Consider the following 19488-nt stretch of genomic DNA (forward strand, 5'->3'; position numbering starts at 1 on the left):
CCCCAGGTGTAGGGCCAGTGTGTCTGGCACGCAGACAGGTTGGCAACAGGCACTCAACTGGCCTCCTTGTAACCAACACACGGCCAACACTGGCACCGAGGCAGGACTAGCTTTCATCAGAAAACGCAACAGACCTCCACCCTGCCCTCCAGTGAGCTCCCGATTGACGTAACTGAATTCGAAACTGGCGGTGGTGTGGGATCAGTGGACTGCATACTACAGCGCCTCTAACTGTTGTTGTTCTTGAAGTAACCGATTTGTTAGAGTTCATTTTGTGACTGTGGTGAAAATTGCCCTTTGGAATGCTGCTGCAGATGCAGTAGGATGTGACAAAGCCATATGGCAAACACGATGGTCTTTGCTCTCGGTAGTGCCACGTGGCCGTCCGGAGCCCGGGTTTCGTGCGACAGCGCTTTCTCGTGACCACCTCTGCCAGCAAGCGTGTACAGTGGCTAAATGTCTGCCAAGTCTTTCTGCAATATCGCGAAAGGAACATCTAACATCTCCTAGCTCAATTACATGACGTCATTCAAACCCAGTGAAATGTTGATAATGGCGTCTTTGTGGCCTTAAATACATTCTTGAGTGTCATCAACTCACCACGTCCAGTCTCAATGGTAAGTAACCCTCACGACTGTTACAGCGTGTATTTAAAGCCAACCTGATTTGCTTTCTCTTAGTGGCCGTACTAGTGGCGCTCTTATGCGACGGGCGCGAAATCTGAATAGACATCTTTCAGATGTAGAAACACACCTACCAACCTTCGCTTATGTCGCACAACTCCTTCTTGGTGTTGCGATTTTTCTGCCACCGGAAAATAATTTATCACGTCCAAGATCACTTAAAAATTAAAATTCTCACGTTATTCGGCTCAGCACTTGATTGCCATCTTCATATGTGATTAATGCACTAACAGCTTCGTTCCACTTAAGTCTCTTCTGATACGGGACGATATGATGTATAAGTAGTAAATTTATTTAGTGAGGCTTCATAGAAAGCAGAACATTTAAGAGGAATTGTTACACATCTTGTGAAACTTGTTAGCGGATTAATAAGTTCTGAAGATGGCAATTAAGTGCTGAAACTAATAACGTGAACCTTGTAACTTTTAAGTCATCTTGGACGTGATGAGTTATTGTACGAGGGCTGTCCAGAAAGTACGTTACGATCGGTCGCGAAATAGAAACCACAGTGAAAACCAGAAACGTTCTATTTGCAACACTTAGGTACACCTTCCACCTACTTCTCTACATAGTCGCCGCTCCAGCTTCCAGTTTTATCGTAGTGTTGTATCAACTTTCCAATATCCTCGTCATAGAAAGCAGCCGCCTGTGCTTTCGGCCAGTTATTTGCACTGGTCTGCAGCTCGTTGCCTGTGGAAAATTTTGTCTTCATAGCCAGCGGTTCTTGTGAGCAGAGATGAGACTCAGGGGGAGCCAATTACAGACACTTCTTATCGGAAACGCTGCAGGAGCGTCTTCATTGCCCCTGCAGTGTGCGGCCGAGAATTGGCATGAAGAAGGGACTGCTCGACAGTTGTGTTATGTGGGATGCATGACACAGGCGAAATCTCTAACTAGGCCCTCATACAGTGTGTTTCAAAAATGACCGGTATATTTGAAACGGCAATAAAAACTAAACGAGCAGCGATAGAAATACGCCGTTTGTTGCAATATGCTTGGGACAACAGTACATTTTCAGGCGGACAAACTTTCGAAATTACAGTAGTTACAATTTTCAACAACAGATAGCGCTGCAAGTGATGTGAAAGAGATAGACGACAACGCAGTCTGTGGGTGCGCCATTCTGTACGTCGTCTTTCTGCTGTAAGCGTGTGCTGTTCACAACGTGCAAGTGTGCTGTGGACAACATGGTTTATTCCTTAGAACAGAGGATTTTTCTGGTGTTGGAATTCCACCGCCTAGAACACAGTGTTGTTGCAACAAGACGAAGTTTTCAACGGAGGTTTAATGTAATCAAAGGACCGAAAAGCGATACAATAAAGGATCTGTTTGCAAAATTTCAACAGACTGGGAAGGTGACGGATGAACGTGCTGGAAAGGTAGGGCGACCGCATACGGCAACCACAGAGGGCAACGCGCAGCTAGTGCAGCAGGTGATCCAACAGCGGCCTCGGGTTTCCGTTCGCCGTGTTGCAGCTGCGGTCCAAATGACGCCAACGTCCACGTATCGTCTCATGCGCCAGAGTTTACACCTCTATCCATACAAAATTCAAACGCGGCAACCCCTCAGCGCCGCTACCATTGCTGCACGAGAGACATTCGCTAACGATATAGTGCACAGGATTGATGACGGCGATATGCATGTGGGCAGCATTTGGTTTACTGACGAAGCTTATTTTTACCTGGACGGCTTCGTCAATAAACAGAACTGGCGCATATGGGGAACCGAAAAGCCCCATGTTGCAGTCCCATCGTCCCTGCATCCTCAAAAAGTACTGGTCTGGGCCGCCATTTCTTCCAAAGGAATCATTGGCCCATTTTTCAGATCCGAAACGATTACTGCATCACGCTATCTGGACATTCTTCGTGAATTTGTGGCGGTACAAACTGCCTTAGACGACACTGCGAACACCTCGTGGTTGATGCAAGATGGTGCCCGGCCACATCGCACGGCCGACGTCTTTAATTTCCTGAATGAATATTTCGATGATCGTGTGATTGCTTTGGGCTATCCGAAACATACAGGAGGCGGCGTGGATTGGCCTCCCTATTCGCCAGACATGAACCCCTGTGACTTCTTTCTGTGGGGACACTTGAAAGACCAGGTGTACCGGCAGAATCCAGAAACAATTGAACAGCTGAAGCAGTACATCTCATCTGCATGTGAAGCCATTCCGCCACACACGTTGTCAAAGGTTTCGGGTAATTTCATTCAGAGACTACGCCATATTATTGCTACGCATGGTGGATATGTGGAAAATATCGTACTATAGAGTTTCCCAGACCGCAGCGCCATCTGTTGTTGAAAATTGTAACTACTGTAATTTCGAAAGTTTGTCTGCCTGAAAATGTACTGTTGTCCCAAGCATATTGCAACAAACGGTGTATTTCTATCGCTGCTCGTTTAGTTTGTATTGCCGTTTCAAATATACCGGTCATTTTTGAAACACCCTGTACTTGGCGGGAGACGCTATTCCTTACGCATCTTCACGTGCTCACTGTTCACTCAAAACTGAAAAGAGCGACGCGACACGATCGACGGGCATACTAGAGACACTGCCCAACATGTATGTGAAAAGCTTTACCGGATTTTCCCAGTGGTTTCCATTTCGCGACCGATCGTAACTTACTTTCTGGACAGCCCTCGTATAAAGTCAGTTTTATACATTTGTTACATTTGACAAACGGTTTTGTACTTCGTGTCAAAGTGTTGATGTACCTGTAGTCGTAATGACATTTAGATATTACTGTAATGTGGATGTGACCGAATGTCTGTGATTTTACTATCTGCAGGATTGATGTATTGACTGGCGGTGTCGATGATTTAAGTGGTGGTGTGCGATTTCAGCATTCTTCTAAAAACCTCCAAAGACTTATAGTGTAGAGTGTAGTTCTTCTACAGGACGATGTCATTGTAAAAGAAATCATCGCTTAATTCCTCAGAGAACTAACTTGCAATGCCTGGCTCACGGTAATGACTGACAGCGGCCCTATAACGTCATATTAAATTGTATCTGCTTGTTGAGTTACAGTATTTATGCGGCAAAATTTTGTTGAAAAGTAGGGATAAGGTGTAAGAATGGCGAGCGTATCTACTGAAGAATCTGTCGAGCTTCATTCAGAATTTAAGCAGTCCCGAAGATTCGCAGGAACACTCTACATAACAAACAGTACATCACTTGGTGACCCAAAACGTTAGGAACACGTTCTTAAAAGCGTGTCGGTCCACTTTTGGAACGCATTGCAGCAACAATTCTTTGTGGCCTGGATTCGAATATTCCATGACAGGTTTCTGGAGACATGTAGCGTCAGATATTTACATACAGGTCAGAAAATTGTATAAAATAGCAGGCCGCTGGTCCGTGGGCGCGGATTTGGTGCCCAAGACATCAATGTGAGTTCCCCGTAACGCTCGTTAAACCACTGTAATACGGACAGTTATTGTACTGGAATATGCCACCAACGTCGGGAAACCCATCAACCAAAAGCAGATGCAGGAGATCCGGAGTAACGTTCGCGTATTACACATCTGCCAAGGCGCCTTAGATTACTACAATAGCTCCCACGTAAGCTCAGGTGAACGTCCCGATAGCGTAATACTGCCCATATCGGCCTGCAACTGAGATGCGATGAATGTTTCGAGCAGCCGATCGCTTGGATGACGTCGTAACTGGACACTATCGTCGACTCAGTGTAAAGAGAAACTAGATTCAAGTAGGCGGCACGTTTCCATTTATTTACGCTCCGGTCTCGCTGATGTTCTGCCCACTGCAGTCGAAACTGACGATGTCTTTGGGTCGGTGTACGAACACGGAGGTGTCGTACACTGCGAAACACCGTGTTCAACAACGTTCGCTGAATGGAGTTCTCCGAAACTCTTCTTCCTGCATCAGCACTGTACTCCATCGTCAGATGTGCCACCGATCGCCGCCTATCAAGCGTTACAGAACGAGGAAGCTTCCGACCTCCACGTTCAGTGTTGAGGCGTCCAACACATTGTGACGTACTCGTAGTTTCACCGACGATCTCATGACAAAAGCAGCCGACCACTTGCGGTCACCGACATCCTCGTTTCCAGTTCCCAAGCCAATACCGTCTCCCCACCGTCAAAGTCGGTTGTGTCGACTGATTTTGCAATTTACGGGCCGTATCGTTGATAGAATGATTCCTAGTTCGTTTCTTTTCACGTTGTTTACTTTCGTTTCCATTTAAGTTGCCCCCCATGCCACCAGCTGGCATTTCGCCCCGCAGTGAGCAGTGGTCTCCATGTTTTGGCTCGTCAATGTATATCGCATCGCCAGTAGAATATTTTCGCTGTGTTGTGATGAAAGAGTAATCGATACGTTTCCTGAAAGAATAACCGGCGAGCCTCCTACAGTAATACGAGCGATCCTGCGTTATGACAGAACATAGAATTTTAAAAAGGCACACGTAAAACTCCTCTCATTAGGGAGATATTTCGAATCTCATTAATAGAGCAAAGAAAATTTCTTCTTTTTTTAATTTTTACTGCTAGCCCATCTTCTCTTCTCTGTCCATCTCTTCCTCGTCCATTTCTCTGTCCCTCTCCCCTCTATCTGTTCATCTCCTCATCCGCCACATCTGTGTCCATCACCACCTTCCCCTGCTCTGTCTCTCCTACTCTTCCTCACCCCGTTCTCTCCACGCTATCGCCCCCTCCCTCATTCCAATAGTAGGCTGCTGGTTGCCGCCCCCAGAGAATTTCTCTCCAGATGGTAATATGTGTAGCAAGTTTCGTGGAAATCGGTCAAGTACTTTAGGAGATGTTGAACATACAAAGATACATTGATTTTTATAAATTGGATATAAATGTGTAATTGTTAACGATAGTTGGTGAAGTCATTACAAATGAAAATTTTTAGTGCTTCATTTCTGTTGCTATATAGAAATAAAAGAAGTGCAGTTATGACGTTAATGAGCTGTCTCTTGAAAGATGTAAACAAGCCCTCTAATTTCATGTTAATGTGTGGTGTTCGGAAATATTTCATCGGATTATACAAAATATTGTAGACACCGACGAGTGTACGGCAATATAACGTTTGTTTTGGTGAATTCTTTGTAGGGTAAACAACCCACTGAACAGCTTCATTTTGAATGTGGTAAATGACAATACTGCACTGAGAATGTTGCATGCATAGCCCGTGTTTCAGTCCTCCGCTTCATTTGCTGAGTAGGAAACCAAACTCTATCAGGAAACTGTGTTAATATCATATTTGTTCTTTAAGCCCCATCCTTGGAAGACGGATAAAAGACAGAATTAGCGATCTGTTGCTCTCCAACATCCATGTACAAGAAATGAAGCAAGGCATTAGTGAGAATGTACTTCAACATAATTTTTATGGCCCACGCGCATCTAATTTATTGTACCTGACAGAGACCTAGACCGCCTCCGTATCCGAGTAGTTAGCTCTGCTGGCGACTAACCCAGAGTTCCCGAGCGTCAATTCCGACTACTAAATCAGATTTTTCAGAGGTGTGAAGGTCTGTACCGGGCTTCACCAAACCTTGTGTGGCAAGACGAGACGCTCCTCGACAGAACAAGCTGTGAAACGGACGGTCATAACAGTGAAGTGGCTGGTTTTAAACAGTCACGATTGAGCTATAGAGCTAAGTTAGCCCTGATACCTTTACCGCGTGCTGCAAATGGAGTGTCAAAGGCATTTATGTGTTGTTGTTGTTGTGATCTTCAGTCCTGAGACTGGTTTGATGCAGCTCTTCATGCTACTGTATCCTGTGCAAGCTTCTTCATCTCCCAGTACCTACTGCAGCCTACATCCTTCTGAATATGCTTAGTGTATTCATCTCTTGGTCTCCCTCTACGATTTTTCCTGCACGCTGCCCTCCAATACTAAATTGGTGATCCCTCGATGTCTCAGAACATGTCCTACCAACCGATCCCTTCTTCTAGTCAAGTTGTGCCACCAGCTCCTCTTCACCCCAATTCTATTCAATACCTCCTCATTAGTTATGTTATCTACCCACCTATCTTCAGCATTCTTCTGTAGCACCACATTTCGAAAGCTTCTATTCTCTTCTTGTCCAAACTTCCATACATGGCTACACTCCACACAAATACTTTCAGAAACGACTTCCTGACATTTAAATCTATACTATATGTTAACAAATTTTTCTTCTTTAGAAACGCTTTCCTTGCCATTGCCAGTCTACATTTTATATCCTCTCTACTTCGACCATCATCAGTTAATTTGCTCCCCAAATAGCAAAACTCATTTACTACTTTAAGTGTCTCATTTCCTAATGTAATTCCCTCAGCATCACCCGACTTAATTCGACTACATTCCATTATCCTCGTTTTGCTTTTGTTAATGTTCATCTTATATCCTACTTTCAAGACACTGCCCATTCCGTTCAGCTGCTCTTCCAAGTCCTTTGCTGTCTCTGACAGAATTACAATGCCATCAGCGAACCTCAAAGTTTTTATTTCTTCTCCATGTATTTTAATACCTACTCCGAACTTTTCTTTTGTTTCCTTTATTGCTTGCTTAATATACAGATTGAATAACATCGGGGATAGGCTACAACACTGTCTCACTCCCTTCCCAACCAGTGCTTCCCTTTCATACCCCTCGACTCTTATAACTGCAATCTGATTTCTGTACAAATTGTAAATAGCCTTTCGCTCCCTGCATTTTACCCCTGCCACCTTCAGAATTTGAAAGAGAGTATTCCAATCAACATTGTCAAAAGCTTTCTCTAAGTCTACAAATGCTAGAAACGTAGGTTTGCCTTTTCTTAATCTTTCTTCTAAGGTAAGTCGTAAGGTCCCCCCCATGAACCATGGACCTTGCCGTTGGTGGGGAGGCTTGCGTGCCTCAGCGATACAGATAGCCGTACCGTAGGTACAACCACAACGGAGGGGTATCTGTTGAGAGGCCAGACAAACGTGTGGTTCCTGAAGAGGGGCAGCAGCCTTTTCAGTAGTTGCAAGGGCAACAGTCTGGATGATTGACTGATCTGGCCTTGTAACAATAACCAAAACGGCCTTGCTGTGCTGGTACTGCGAACGGCTGAAAGCAAGGGGAAACTACGGCCGTAATTTTTCCCGAGGGCATGCAGCTTTACTGTATGATTAAATGATGATGGCGTCCTCTTGGGTAAAATATTCCGGAGGTAAAATAGTCCCCCATTCGGATCTCCGGGCGGGGACTACTCAAGGGGATGTCGTTATCAGGAGAAAGAAAACTGGCGTTCTACGGATCGGAGCGTGGAATGTCAGGTCCCTTAATCGGGCAGGTAGGTTAGAAAATTTGAAAAGGGAAATGGATAGGTTAAAGTTAGATATAGTGGGAATTAGTGAAGTTCGGTGGCAGGAGGAACAAGACTTCTGGTCAGGTGACTACAGGGTTATAAACACAAAGTCAAATAGGGGTAATGCAGGAGTAGGTTTAATAATGAATAGGAAAATAGGAACGCGGGTAAGCTACTACAAACAGCATAGTGAACGCATTATTGTGGCCAAGATAGATACGAAGCCCACACCTACTACAGTAGTACAAGTTTATATGCCAACCAGCTCTGCAGATGACGAAGAAATTGAAGAAATGTATGATGAAATAAAAGAAATTATTCAGATTGTGAAGGGAGACGAAAATTTAATAGTTATGGGTGACTGGAATTCGAGTGTAGGAAAAGGGAGAGAAGGAAACGTAGTAGGTGAATATGGATTGGGGCTAAGAAATGAAAGAGGAAGCCGCCTGGTAGAATTTTGCACAGAGCACAATTTAATCATAGCTAACACTTGGTTTAAGAATCATGATAGAAGGTTGTATACATGGAAGAACCCTGGAGATACTAAAAGGTATCAGATTGATTATATAATGGTAAGACAGAGATTTAGGAACCAGGTTTTAAATTGTAAGACATTTCCAGGGGCAGATGCGGACTCTGACCACAATCTATTGGTTATGAGCTGTAGACTAAAACTGAAGAAACTGCAAAAAGGTGGGAATTTAAGGAGATGGGACCTGGATAAACTGAAAGAACCAGAGGTTGTACAGAGTTTCAGGGAGAGCATAAGGGAACAATTGACAGGAATGGGGGAAAGAAATACAGTAGAAGAAGAATGGGTAGCTTTGAGGGATGAAGTAGTGAAGGCAGCAGAGGATCAAGTAGGTAAAAAGACGAGGGCTAGTAGAAATCCTTGGGTAACAGAAGAAATATTGAATTTAATTGATGAAAGGAGAAAATATAAAAATGTAGTAAATGAAGCAGGCAAAAAGGAATACAAACGTCTCAAAAATGAGATCGACAGGAAGTGCAAAATGGCTAAGCAGGGATGGCTAGAGGACAAATGTAAGGATGTAGAGGCTTATCTTACTAGGGGTAAGATAGATACTGCCTACAGGAAAATTAAAGAGACCTTTGGAGAGAAGAGAACCACTTGTATGAACATCAAGAGCTCAGATGGAAACCCAGTTCTAAGCAAAGAAGGGAAAGCAGAAAGGTGGAAGGAGTATATAGAGGGTCTATACAAGGGCGATGTACTTGAGGACAATATTATGGAAATGGAAGAGGATGTAGATGAAGATGAAATGGGAGATAAGATACTGCGTGAAGAGTTTGACAGAGCACTGAAAGACCTGAGTCGAAACAAGGCCCCCGGAGTAGACAACATTCCATTGGAACTACTGACGGCCTTGGGAGAGCCAGTCCTGACAAAACTCTACCATCTGGTGAGCAAGATGTATGAAACAGGCGAAATACCCTCAGACTTCAAGAAGAATATAATAATTCCAATCCCAAAGAAAGCAGGTGTTGACAGATGCGAGAATTACCGAACAATCAGTTTAATACGCCACAGCTGCAAAATACTAACACGAATTCTTTACAGACGAATGGAAAAACTAGTGGAAGCCGACCTCGGAGAAGATCAGTTTGGATTCCGTAGAAATACTGGGACACGTGAGGCAATACTGACCTTACGACTTATCTTAGAAGAAAGATTAAGGAAAGGCAAACCTACGTTTCTAGCATTTGTAGACTTAGAGAAAGCTTTTGACAATGTTGACTGGAATCCTCTCTTTCAAATTCTAAAGGTGGCAGGGGTAAAATACAGGGAGCGAAAGGCTATTTACAATTTGTACAGAAACCAGATGGCAGTTATAAGAGTTGAGGGACAGGAAAGGGAAGCAGTGGTTGGGAAGGGAGTAAGACAGGGTTGTAGCCTCTCCCCGATGTTATTCAATCTGTATATTGAGCAAGCAGTAAAGGAAACAAAAGAAAAATTCGGAGTAGGTATTAAAATCCATGGAGAAGAAATAAAAACTTTGAGGTTCGCCGATGACATTGTAATTCTGTCAGAGACAGCAAAGGACTTGGAAGAGCAGTTGAATGGAATGGATGGTGTCTTGAAGGGAGGATATAAGATGAACATCAACAAAAGCAAAACGAGGATAATGGAATATAGTCGAATTAAGTCGGGTGATGTTGAGGGTATTAGATTAGGAAATGAGACACTTAAAGTAGTAAAGGAGTTTTGCTATTTGGGGAGCAAAATAACTGATGATGGTCGAAGTAGGAAGGATATAAAATGTAGACTGGCAATGGCAAGGAAAGCGTTTCTGAAGAAGAGAAATTTGTTAACATCGAGTATAGATTTAAGTGTCAGGAAGTCTTTTCTGAAAGTATTTGTATGGAGTGTAGCCATGTATGGAAGTGAAACGTGGACGATAAATAGTTTGGACAAGAAGAGAATAGAAGCTTTCGAAATGTGGTGCTACAGAAGAATGCTGAAGATTAGATGGGTAGATCACATAACTAATGAGGAGGTACTGGACAGGATTGGGGAGAAGAGGAGTTTGTGGCACAACTTGACCAGAAGAAGGGATCGGTTGGTAGGACATGTTCTGAGGCATCAAGGGATCACCAATTTAGTATTGGAGGGCAGCGTGGAGGGTAAAAATCGTAGGGGGAGACCAAGAGATGCATACACTAAGCAAATTCAGAAGGATGTAGGTTGCAGTAGGTACTGGGAGATGAAGAAGCTTGCACAGGATAGAGTAGCATGGAGAGCTGCATCAAACCAGTCTCAGGACTGAAGACCACAACAACAACAACAAGTCGTAAGGTCAGTATTGCTTCACGTGTTCCAGTATTTCTACGGAATCCAAACTGATCTTCCCCGATGTCAGCTTCTACCAGTTTTTCCATTCGTCTGTAAAGAATTCGTGTTAGTATTTTGCAGCTGTGACTTATTAAACTGATAGTTCGGTAATTTTCACATCTGTCAACACCTGCTCTCTTTGGGATTCGAATTGTTATATTCTTCTTGAAGTCTGAGGGTCTTTCGCCTGTCTCGTACGTCTTGCTCACCAGATGGTAGAGTTTCGTCAAGACTGGCTCTTCCAAGGCCATCAGTAGTTCTGATGGAATGTTGTCTACTCCCGGGGCCTTGTTTCGACTCAGGTCTTTCAGTGCTCTGTTAAACTCTTCACACAGTATCGTATCTCCCATTTCATCTTCATCTACATCCTCTTCCATTTCCATAATATTGTCCTCAAGTACATCGCCCTTGTATAGACCCTCTATATACTCCTTCCACCTTTCTGCTTTCCCTTCTCTGCTTAGAACTGGGTTTCCATCTGAGCTCTTGATATTCATACAAGTGGTTCTCTTTTCTCCTAAGATCTGTTTAATTTTCCTGTAGCCAGTATCTATCTTACCCCTCATGAGATAAGCTTCTGCATCCTTACATTTGACCTCTAGCCATCCCTGCTTAGCCATTTTGCACTTCCTGTCCATCTCATTTTTGAGACGTTTGTATTCCTTTTTGTCTGCTTCATTTACTGCATTTTTATATTTTCTCCTTTCATCAATTAAATTCAATATTTCTTCTGTTACCCAAGGGTTTCTACTAGCCCTCGTCTTTTTACCTACTTGATGCTCTGCTGCCTTCACTACTTCATCCCTCAAAGCTACCCATTCTTCTTCTACTGTATTTCTTTCCCCAATTTCTGTCAATCGTTCCCTTATGCTCTCCCTGAATTTCTCTACAACCTCTGATTCTTTCAGTTTATCCTGGTCCCATCTCCTTATTTTCCCACCTTTTTGCAGTTTCTTCAGTTTTAATCTACAGTTCATAACCAATAGATTGTGGTCAGAGTCCACATCTGCCCCTGCAAATGTCTTACAATTTAAAACCTGGTTCCTAAACCTCTGTCTTACCATTATATAGTCTATCTGATACCTTTCAGTATCTCCAGGGTTCTTCCATGTATACAACCTTCTTTCATGATTCTTGAACCAAGTGTTAGCTATGATTGTGCTATGTGCAAAATTCTACCAGGCGGCTTCTTCTTTCATTTCTTCCCCCCAATCCATATTCACCTACTACGTTTCGTTCTCTTCCTTTTCCTTATGTCTAATTCCAGTGACCCATGACTATTAAATTTTCGCCTTGCTTCACTACCTGAGTAATTTCTTTTATCTCATCATACATTTCATCAATTTCTTCATCATCTGCAGAGCTAGTTGGTATATAAACTTGTAATACTGTAGTAGGTGTGGGCTTCGTGTCTATCTTGGCCACAATAATGCGTTCACTATGCTTTTTGTAGTAGCTTACCCGCATTACTATTTTTTATTCATTATTATACCTACTGCTGCATTACCCCTATTTTATTTTATATTTACAACCCTGCATTTACCTGACCAAAAGTCTTGTTACTCCTGCCACCGAACTTCACTAATTCCTACTATATCTAACTTTAACCTATCCATTTCCCTTTTTAAATTTTCTAACCTACCTGGGCGATTAAGGGATCTGACATTCCAAGCTCCGATCCGTAGAATGCCAGTGTTCTTTCTCCTGATAACGACGTCCTCTTGAGTAGTCCCCGCCCGGAGATCCGAATTGTGGACTATTTTACCTCCGGAATATTTTACCCAAGAGGACGCCATCATCATTTAATCATACAGTAAAGCTGCATGCCCTCGGGAAAAATTACGGCTGTAGTTTCCCCTTGCTTTCAGCCGTTCGCAGTACCAGAACAGCAAGGCCATTTTGGTTTAATGTTACAAGGCCAGATCAGTCAATCATCCAGACTGTTGCCCCTGCAACTACTGAAAAGGCTGCTGCCCCTCTTCAGGAACCACACGTTTGTCTGGCCTCTCAACAGATACCCCTCCGTTGTGGTTGCACCTACGGTACGGCTATCTGCATCGTTTAGGCACGCAAACCTCCCCACCAACGGCAAGGTCCATGGTTCATGGGGGGGATTTATGTGTTACTTTTTAATTAATATCATGTTTAGGTGAATGGTACGCTCTAAAACGGTTTTGAAAATGCCTTAATGAGAGGAGGTGGACTATAGAATAAAAATAAGGGGGTGATATTTAAAAAAGACTTACTGCTGTTCGTACCCTGGTGTTGAACGAAAGTACAAGAAACGTAATCATGTCTTTCTGATAGCTTAACAACATTTGTTTGATACATTTGTTAAGTCTCTTCTGGACGACTGCAGTTGACAGAATGCTAGGAGAGATAGATTCACAGCACTACATATGGTGTTTATCGTGTCCTTCCTTCGATGTTTTCGGAGACCACTCTGTCCTGTCGATTCGTTATTCTCTTCATGATGCATTTTTTTATTCGTAGAGCATGTATTCATTTCTTATTCGATCTTCAACAGTCTCCTGTAACGTCAGATATCAAAGGCTTACTTTCTTTTTATTTCTGTTTTCGCAATGACAATATTTCTTACTTACACAGTGAGCCCGCATCTCGTGGTCGTGCGGTAGCGTTCTCACTTCCCACGCCCGGGTTCCCGGGTTCGATTCCCGGCGGGGTCAGGGATTTTCTCTGCCTCGTGATGGCTGGGTGTTGTGTGCTGTCCTTAGGTTAGTTAGGTTTAAGTAGTTCTAAGTTCTAGGGGACTGATGTCCATAGATGTTAAGTCCCATAGTGCTCAGAGCATTTGAACTTACACAGTGCTGTGTTTCAAACAAAGCGCTACTCTCCGTTGTCGGAGTCACGAATGCGCGCTAGTCTGTAACCGGCTCGACTGTAGGTGGTGCATATATTGTTATTCTGTTTATCTAGGGAAGTATGAAAAGTTGTTATCTAAGGTACGTGATCATCACGCATTGCGCTAGTGCCCTAGGTTAATACTCAGTTACCCGAACAGCATTACGTAGAAATGGCTCTGAGCACTATGGGACTAAACATCTGAGGTCATCAGTCCCCTAGAACTTAGAACTACTTAAACCTAACCTACTTAAACCTTAAACCTAACCTAACATCACACACATCCATGACCGAGGCAGGATTCGAACCTGCGACCGTAGCAGTCACGCGGTTCCAGACTGAAGCGCCTAGAACCGCTCGGCCACAGCGGCCGGCAGCGTTACGTAGAGCACGGGCAGTTGACACTGTTGATGGTGATTCATCGGCAGGATGGGGATATCAACCTCCGCTGTTCCCTTAAGGTTTAGGCGACAGAAATACAATAACTGTAGGTGACGGGTTTCCCACACTCCCGTACTTTTGTCCTTACTCGTTCATAGATTTCAAACAACGCCATAAAGCTCAACCACTCATCCCCATCACGTACTCGATAAAAATGCACATTTGATTCTTGATAGCATTTGGAGAAACGAAAGTACAAACCATCTCCACTGGGTCCTCTTCTAGGACAGCAATTCGAGTTTCTCGCTTGCCTCCCAGTCTTAGTAGTCTTACTTGTACGGATCCACTTGTGAGTGCGATCTTCACAACATAGAAAACCAAATACCTTCTAAACTACTAATAATATCGCACCCGGGCAAGAACTGCGACATAACTCAAAAATACAATACTTGATAAAAAACGAATACAGGAACAGAACTAAATCTGCATTTTATTGGCGTGTAGAATTCAATGGACTTTAATGCCCAAAATATTTACTTGAAATTAAAAATAAGCTTATACTATTTCTATATAAGTTGGATGGAATCCTTTAAATCGATTTTTCTCAGGTATTGCATTTTTGATTTGTGCCATTGTTCTTACCGGAGTCCGATGTGATAAAAACTCAGAATCATAGGCATTAGAGTAGATTTTTGATTCTTTATAGTATTAATATAAACTAGACTTATATGATGGCACCAACTGCTGTTGCTGTTCGGTCGTCAATCTCAAGATCGGACTGATGCAGTTTCCCAATTTCACGGAAACTCAAGTCAGACTGATGAAGTTTCCCAGTTCTGTCGCTAGCAAGTTACCCATTTATCCACACATGCAACGTATCATTTGACCCCCACCCCTTCCTCGAGTACTTTCACTAGCGTTAGTTTTCGATACTAATTATGATACAACTTGTACACAAATTTTGCCCTTGGATGCCTCAGGCGCCCCCAAGCGGCCGTCACTTGGGCAGCTAACCGGACCCGCAGCTCTCATAACTTCAGCGTTATTGCTGCATCCCACGTTATCACAGGTCTCCTTACACACTGGTAATTAATACTGCCAGCAATATTCTTTTCTCTGCTCAACTCTATCTTTTAACGACTACTCGTGTCGTAATACAACTTTAGCCATTACCGTGCATGTTCTATACCAGGATTTTTTTTTCTCATTGTCTTGTTGCAGGACCCCTTAATGCATTGCTCGTTCAGTCCGGCTCATTTTCAACAGTCACCTGTAATAACGTATTAGAAAGTTTTCTGGCCGTTTCGTTTCTTTCTTCTCGTCGGTTCAGGTTTTGCATTCAAACAAAGCTTCTCCCAAATACAGTTTCTTTTCATTAATGTTTTTCTGGTCCAAATGTTTCTATTGTTTTGTGTTACAGCTATGTACTAATAAAAATGATGGCTTATGGTAAAGAAGAGAAAGACGAAGTCCGACTTTATGTCGTTAACGAGCTATTTGAGTAAGGTGACTCATTTAGTTATTTCGCGAGTACCATCAGTAGGGATGGACGGAGTGAAGCCGAAGTCGGAAGCAGAAGTACTCACGCACTCTTTCCAACGACAACAATATAATTTTAACTACGGAAAGCACCTGCCTTTAAATTGGGAAAACCTTTCTTAAAGCTTTTGTCCGGAGTGTGGCATGCTACGGCTGTGAAAGCTGAAGTCCGTGGTCTGACGAAGAGAAGAAACTAAATTCTATCGAGATGTGGTGTTACAAAAAGAAACATAAAATGGACTAATATGTTGCAAGAGAAGAGATCATTGAAGGAGTGAGTGAAAAGAGTAGACTGTAAAAGTCAGTTGTCAAAAGAAGAGTTCAAATTATTGACGGTCTAATGAGACACGAGATGTTCCTGAACACAATAGTACAGGAGTATGTCAATGGGAAGAGAAGAAGAAATGAACGAGAGATACGAAAGACGGCAAGAGTGGAGATCCGCTGCCTGCTTAACTGCTTCCAGTCCATCCTCGTATTGGTCACTAGAGATGATGAATCTATGTGAGAAACAATACGAAATTGAGGAACGCGACCTTTGGTTTGGAAGCAAACTAACTGCTACACTAGTGCAGCTGTGAAATCTGCATTACTAAACCAACACGATCACACGGCCATTCAGTCCCAGCTGCATGGTACTTATCTAAAGGCTTTCAGAGACCATGAATAATTGATTTTCAGGATTTCATATTGTTCTTCTTTTATTTTACCCTCTGGAGTACGATGATGCCCTCGTTTCTTTGAGTGTTGCTCCTTCCTTTGTGACTTGTATTTCTTCATCCTCTCTGATCTTTCTCTCATCCTCTCCTCTTCCGAGATGATGAGGTTCGACTTTATTTTAAAACAGCTTACAAACCCATCGTTACCCGGCCGTTCATTTTGCCAATTTTCTATTAGAAACGAAAACAAAAAATTGTCTGCAATAAAGTATCGAAACAATTTCATTACCGTGTATTCGTGAAAGCACCTTTGAAATTATGAAACTGTTGTCAAAGAAATATGTATATGTATAACGTACAAATGTATAAGCACAGTATCCAATTTAAGAAACATGATCTCGGACAGCGTCTTTACACTGGGCGCAGCTGCTTCGTGTGTGTACAACGCGATTTTGTAAACGTCTCTATGGCAACAGCTCTTTATAGCTCTATAGCCGGCTATCATTTTCGCCTACGGTTGTTTGCGCTTCGTAATTCCAAGCTGTCAAAAGCGCTACCAGGATTTCCTTAAGCTGACTCTACTGAAGGAGCATCTTAATGGTAAAGAATCGACCCATTAAAACTTCATGCTCGGCGCGGCATTCTTTCACGTATCTCCTAGCTTGCGGAGTCATATGCCTTGAGACTTGTGTCGTACAATGCTGTATTTGTATAGGCACATTAACGACATTGGTGGACACCTTTTGCGAAATATGTTATGAATAGAGTTAGTAGCAGAGAAGTACTACATTGAAAGACTGTGCATGATCGGCAGTTTTTTACGCATCTCAATGTTTATGAAGCCGTATCTCCTGAACTACTTGTGGTACGATGATGCACTTTTCTAGAAGCACTTAGCGGCGTATGTGGATACTGTCTGCTAAATTTATTGCTAATACACTAAGTAGCGCAGAGTAATACGTTTAAGCGTCATGCAATATGCAGCAGGTTTAATGCATTTCATTGTTTATAACATCACATCTCCTGAACTATGATAGGTAGATAGTTCTTACCCCAGCAATGATTGTTGCCTGACAGTAAGTGACATGTGTACCAATTTTGGTTCCAATCGGTCTACCGTTTTAGGAGGAGATATGGAACACACACAAACACATACCCCACACACACACACACAGTCATTCTTACAATATGAACGGATTTGCCTTGAAAGCTTATTTTTCATCCTCTATACTTATCTGAGCATTTCTATCGACTAATGACTTTTCTATAATTTTTAACTGCCTTAGGTCTTTTTCAGTTTACGTTATGGAAGAAATCAAAATTTTGTTTATCTAGTCTTTTAGAGTTTATTCTGTCAAGACGTCCAGAGATTTCATTTTAGATGTGCACAAATAAATCAAGAAAATAAAAGTAAACCAGACAGATAAAAAAAAAACACACAAAAAATAATATTTTGCTACCCTGAAATTTTGCTCCTGGGATTTACCTTAAAAATTTCCTTTTTTTCGTTCTAATTCTTCTATCTGCTCTATGCGATTCATGGTTGACGTATCTGCTGCATAAAATGTTCCAGAATGGATCACTGTTTTGTAATGCCTAATTTTGGAGCCCGATGACACGGATTTCACTTTGTATGTCTCTCTTGTCAATTGGAAGGCAAGTTCAGATTTGTTTTTCCTATATTCTATTGCCTAGGATTCTATTGCATTCCAACTAAATCACTCACCATATATTTAAATTCTCTTACTGTTTTTCTCTCCAGTGCTTGGAGTTTGAGATGTTTATTTGGGAGTTTGTTGTTCGTCATGATCTCAGTTTTTTCAAAGGAAATGGTAAGACCTGTTACAGCTGCCCGGTTCTCTAGTTCAAGTATTTGCTCCTTTGCTTCCTCCATTGTTTCAGCAAAAGGCAAGATCATCTGCAACGACAATGCAGCTGATTTGAGATTCTTCTTTTTGCAACACGGTCTTACACCAATCTTTACATTTTTGTTCCATTATCTGATTATTTTCTCAAGTGCTCAATTAAGCACTAACGGGAAAAGGCCTTCCACTTGCTTCACTCCTGTTTTAATCCAAATCGGTTGCATAATTCACCCACGAATTTAACTTTTGAAAACATGTTTGTAATGGTGGCTATTATTATGTTAGTTGTTTTCTTAGCTATTAATCAAATCATACGTCTTCTTGGTATGCCTTTGCGTGAGCTAACTTTTCTGAAGCCGCTCCGGTACTCCCCGAGTTGTGGGGCAAGTTACGGCTTTGCTCCATTTAAAAGTACTTTTGAAAAAATCTGATAAGTTATATCCAGCAATGCTATTCATCTGTTATTGTTTGAGCCTGTTTTGAAGCCTTTTTTTGGAAATGGTACATGAGAGCTGTTTTCCACACAACTGGGATCTCTTCTTCTTCTCAAATTTTACTGAGGATATACTGAAGATATTCAATGGCATTTTTACTATCTTTTTCCGATATCTTGGAAATTATTTCATTTTCAGATGATTCTTAATTGTTTTTTACTTCTGAAATGATATTTTCTAATTCTTCAAGTGTTGTTGGTTCTGATTATGGTTAGAAGAGTTATTTGGAGTGAATCAAAATTTTTCAAGAATGGGTTCACAGTTAAGGAGTTTCTCGATGTATCCTTCTACTAACATCTTACAATTTTCCGTATCGTTGTAAGCAATGTTCCCATTAGTATCTCGCAATTGGAGGGTTGAGGCTTTGTATTTTTTATTTGAAAGTTTCGTGGATGCTTCTTCTGTTGTTTTTGATAACCTCTTGACCAGTCTGGAGAATAATTTTGTTTTCGTGTGCCTCCTTAATTATTTTTATATTTTAATCAGTCGTTTTCCTAATTACAATGAGATTTTAACTGTTTTTCTCTATTTTTTGTGATTGGCACTGTTGCCAAGCCCGTTTTCTTTTTACAATGTATGTCTCACACTGCATGGACCACTTTGTACGTTTTTTAAATTTAGTTTGGGGTGCTATTTGTTCAGCTTTGTTTAGTATGTTTTGCTTGATACTTTCCAGTTTTTAGTCTGAATTATTATGTTTTCCGTGGGGTATTCCCGGCTTTCAATTTGTTTTATATGTATTTTCTGTTTGGTATGATTTTAAACTCGATTTTACACGTGTAATAGTTCAAATCCAAGTTTTGACCCCTGAGCACATCCAAATTTCTTTGCGAAATCTTCATCACTGCTAGATGGTCAACT

The sequence above is a fragment of the Schistocerca nitens genome, chromosome 2 (genome assembly GCF_023898315.1).
Source record: "Schistocerca nitens isolate TAMUIC-IGC-003100 chromosome 2, iqSchNite1.1, whole genome shotgun sequence".
Classification (NCBI taxonomy): domain Eukaryota; kingdom Metazoa; phylum Arthropoda; class Insecta; order Orthoptera; family Acrididae; genus Schistocerca; species Schistocerca nitens.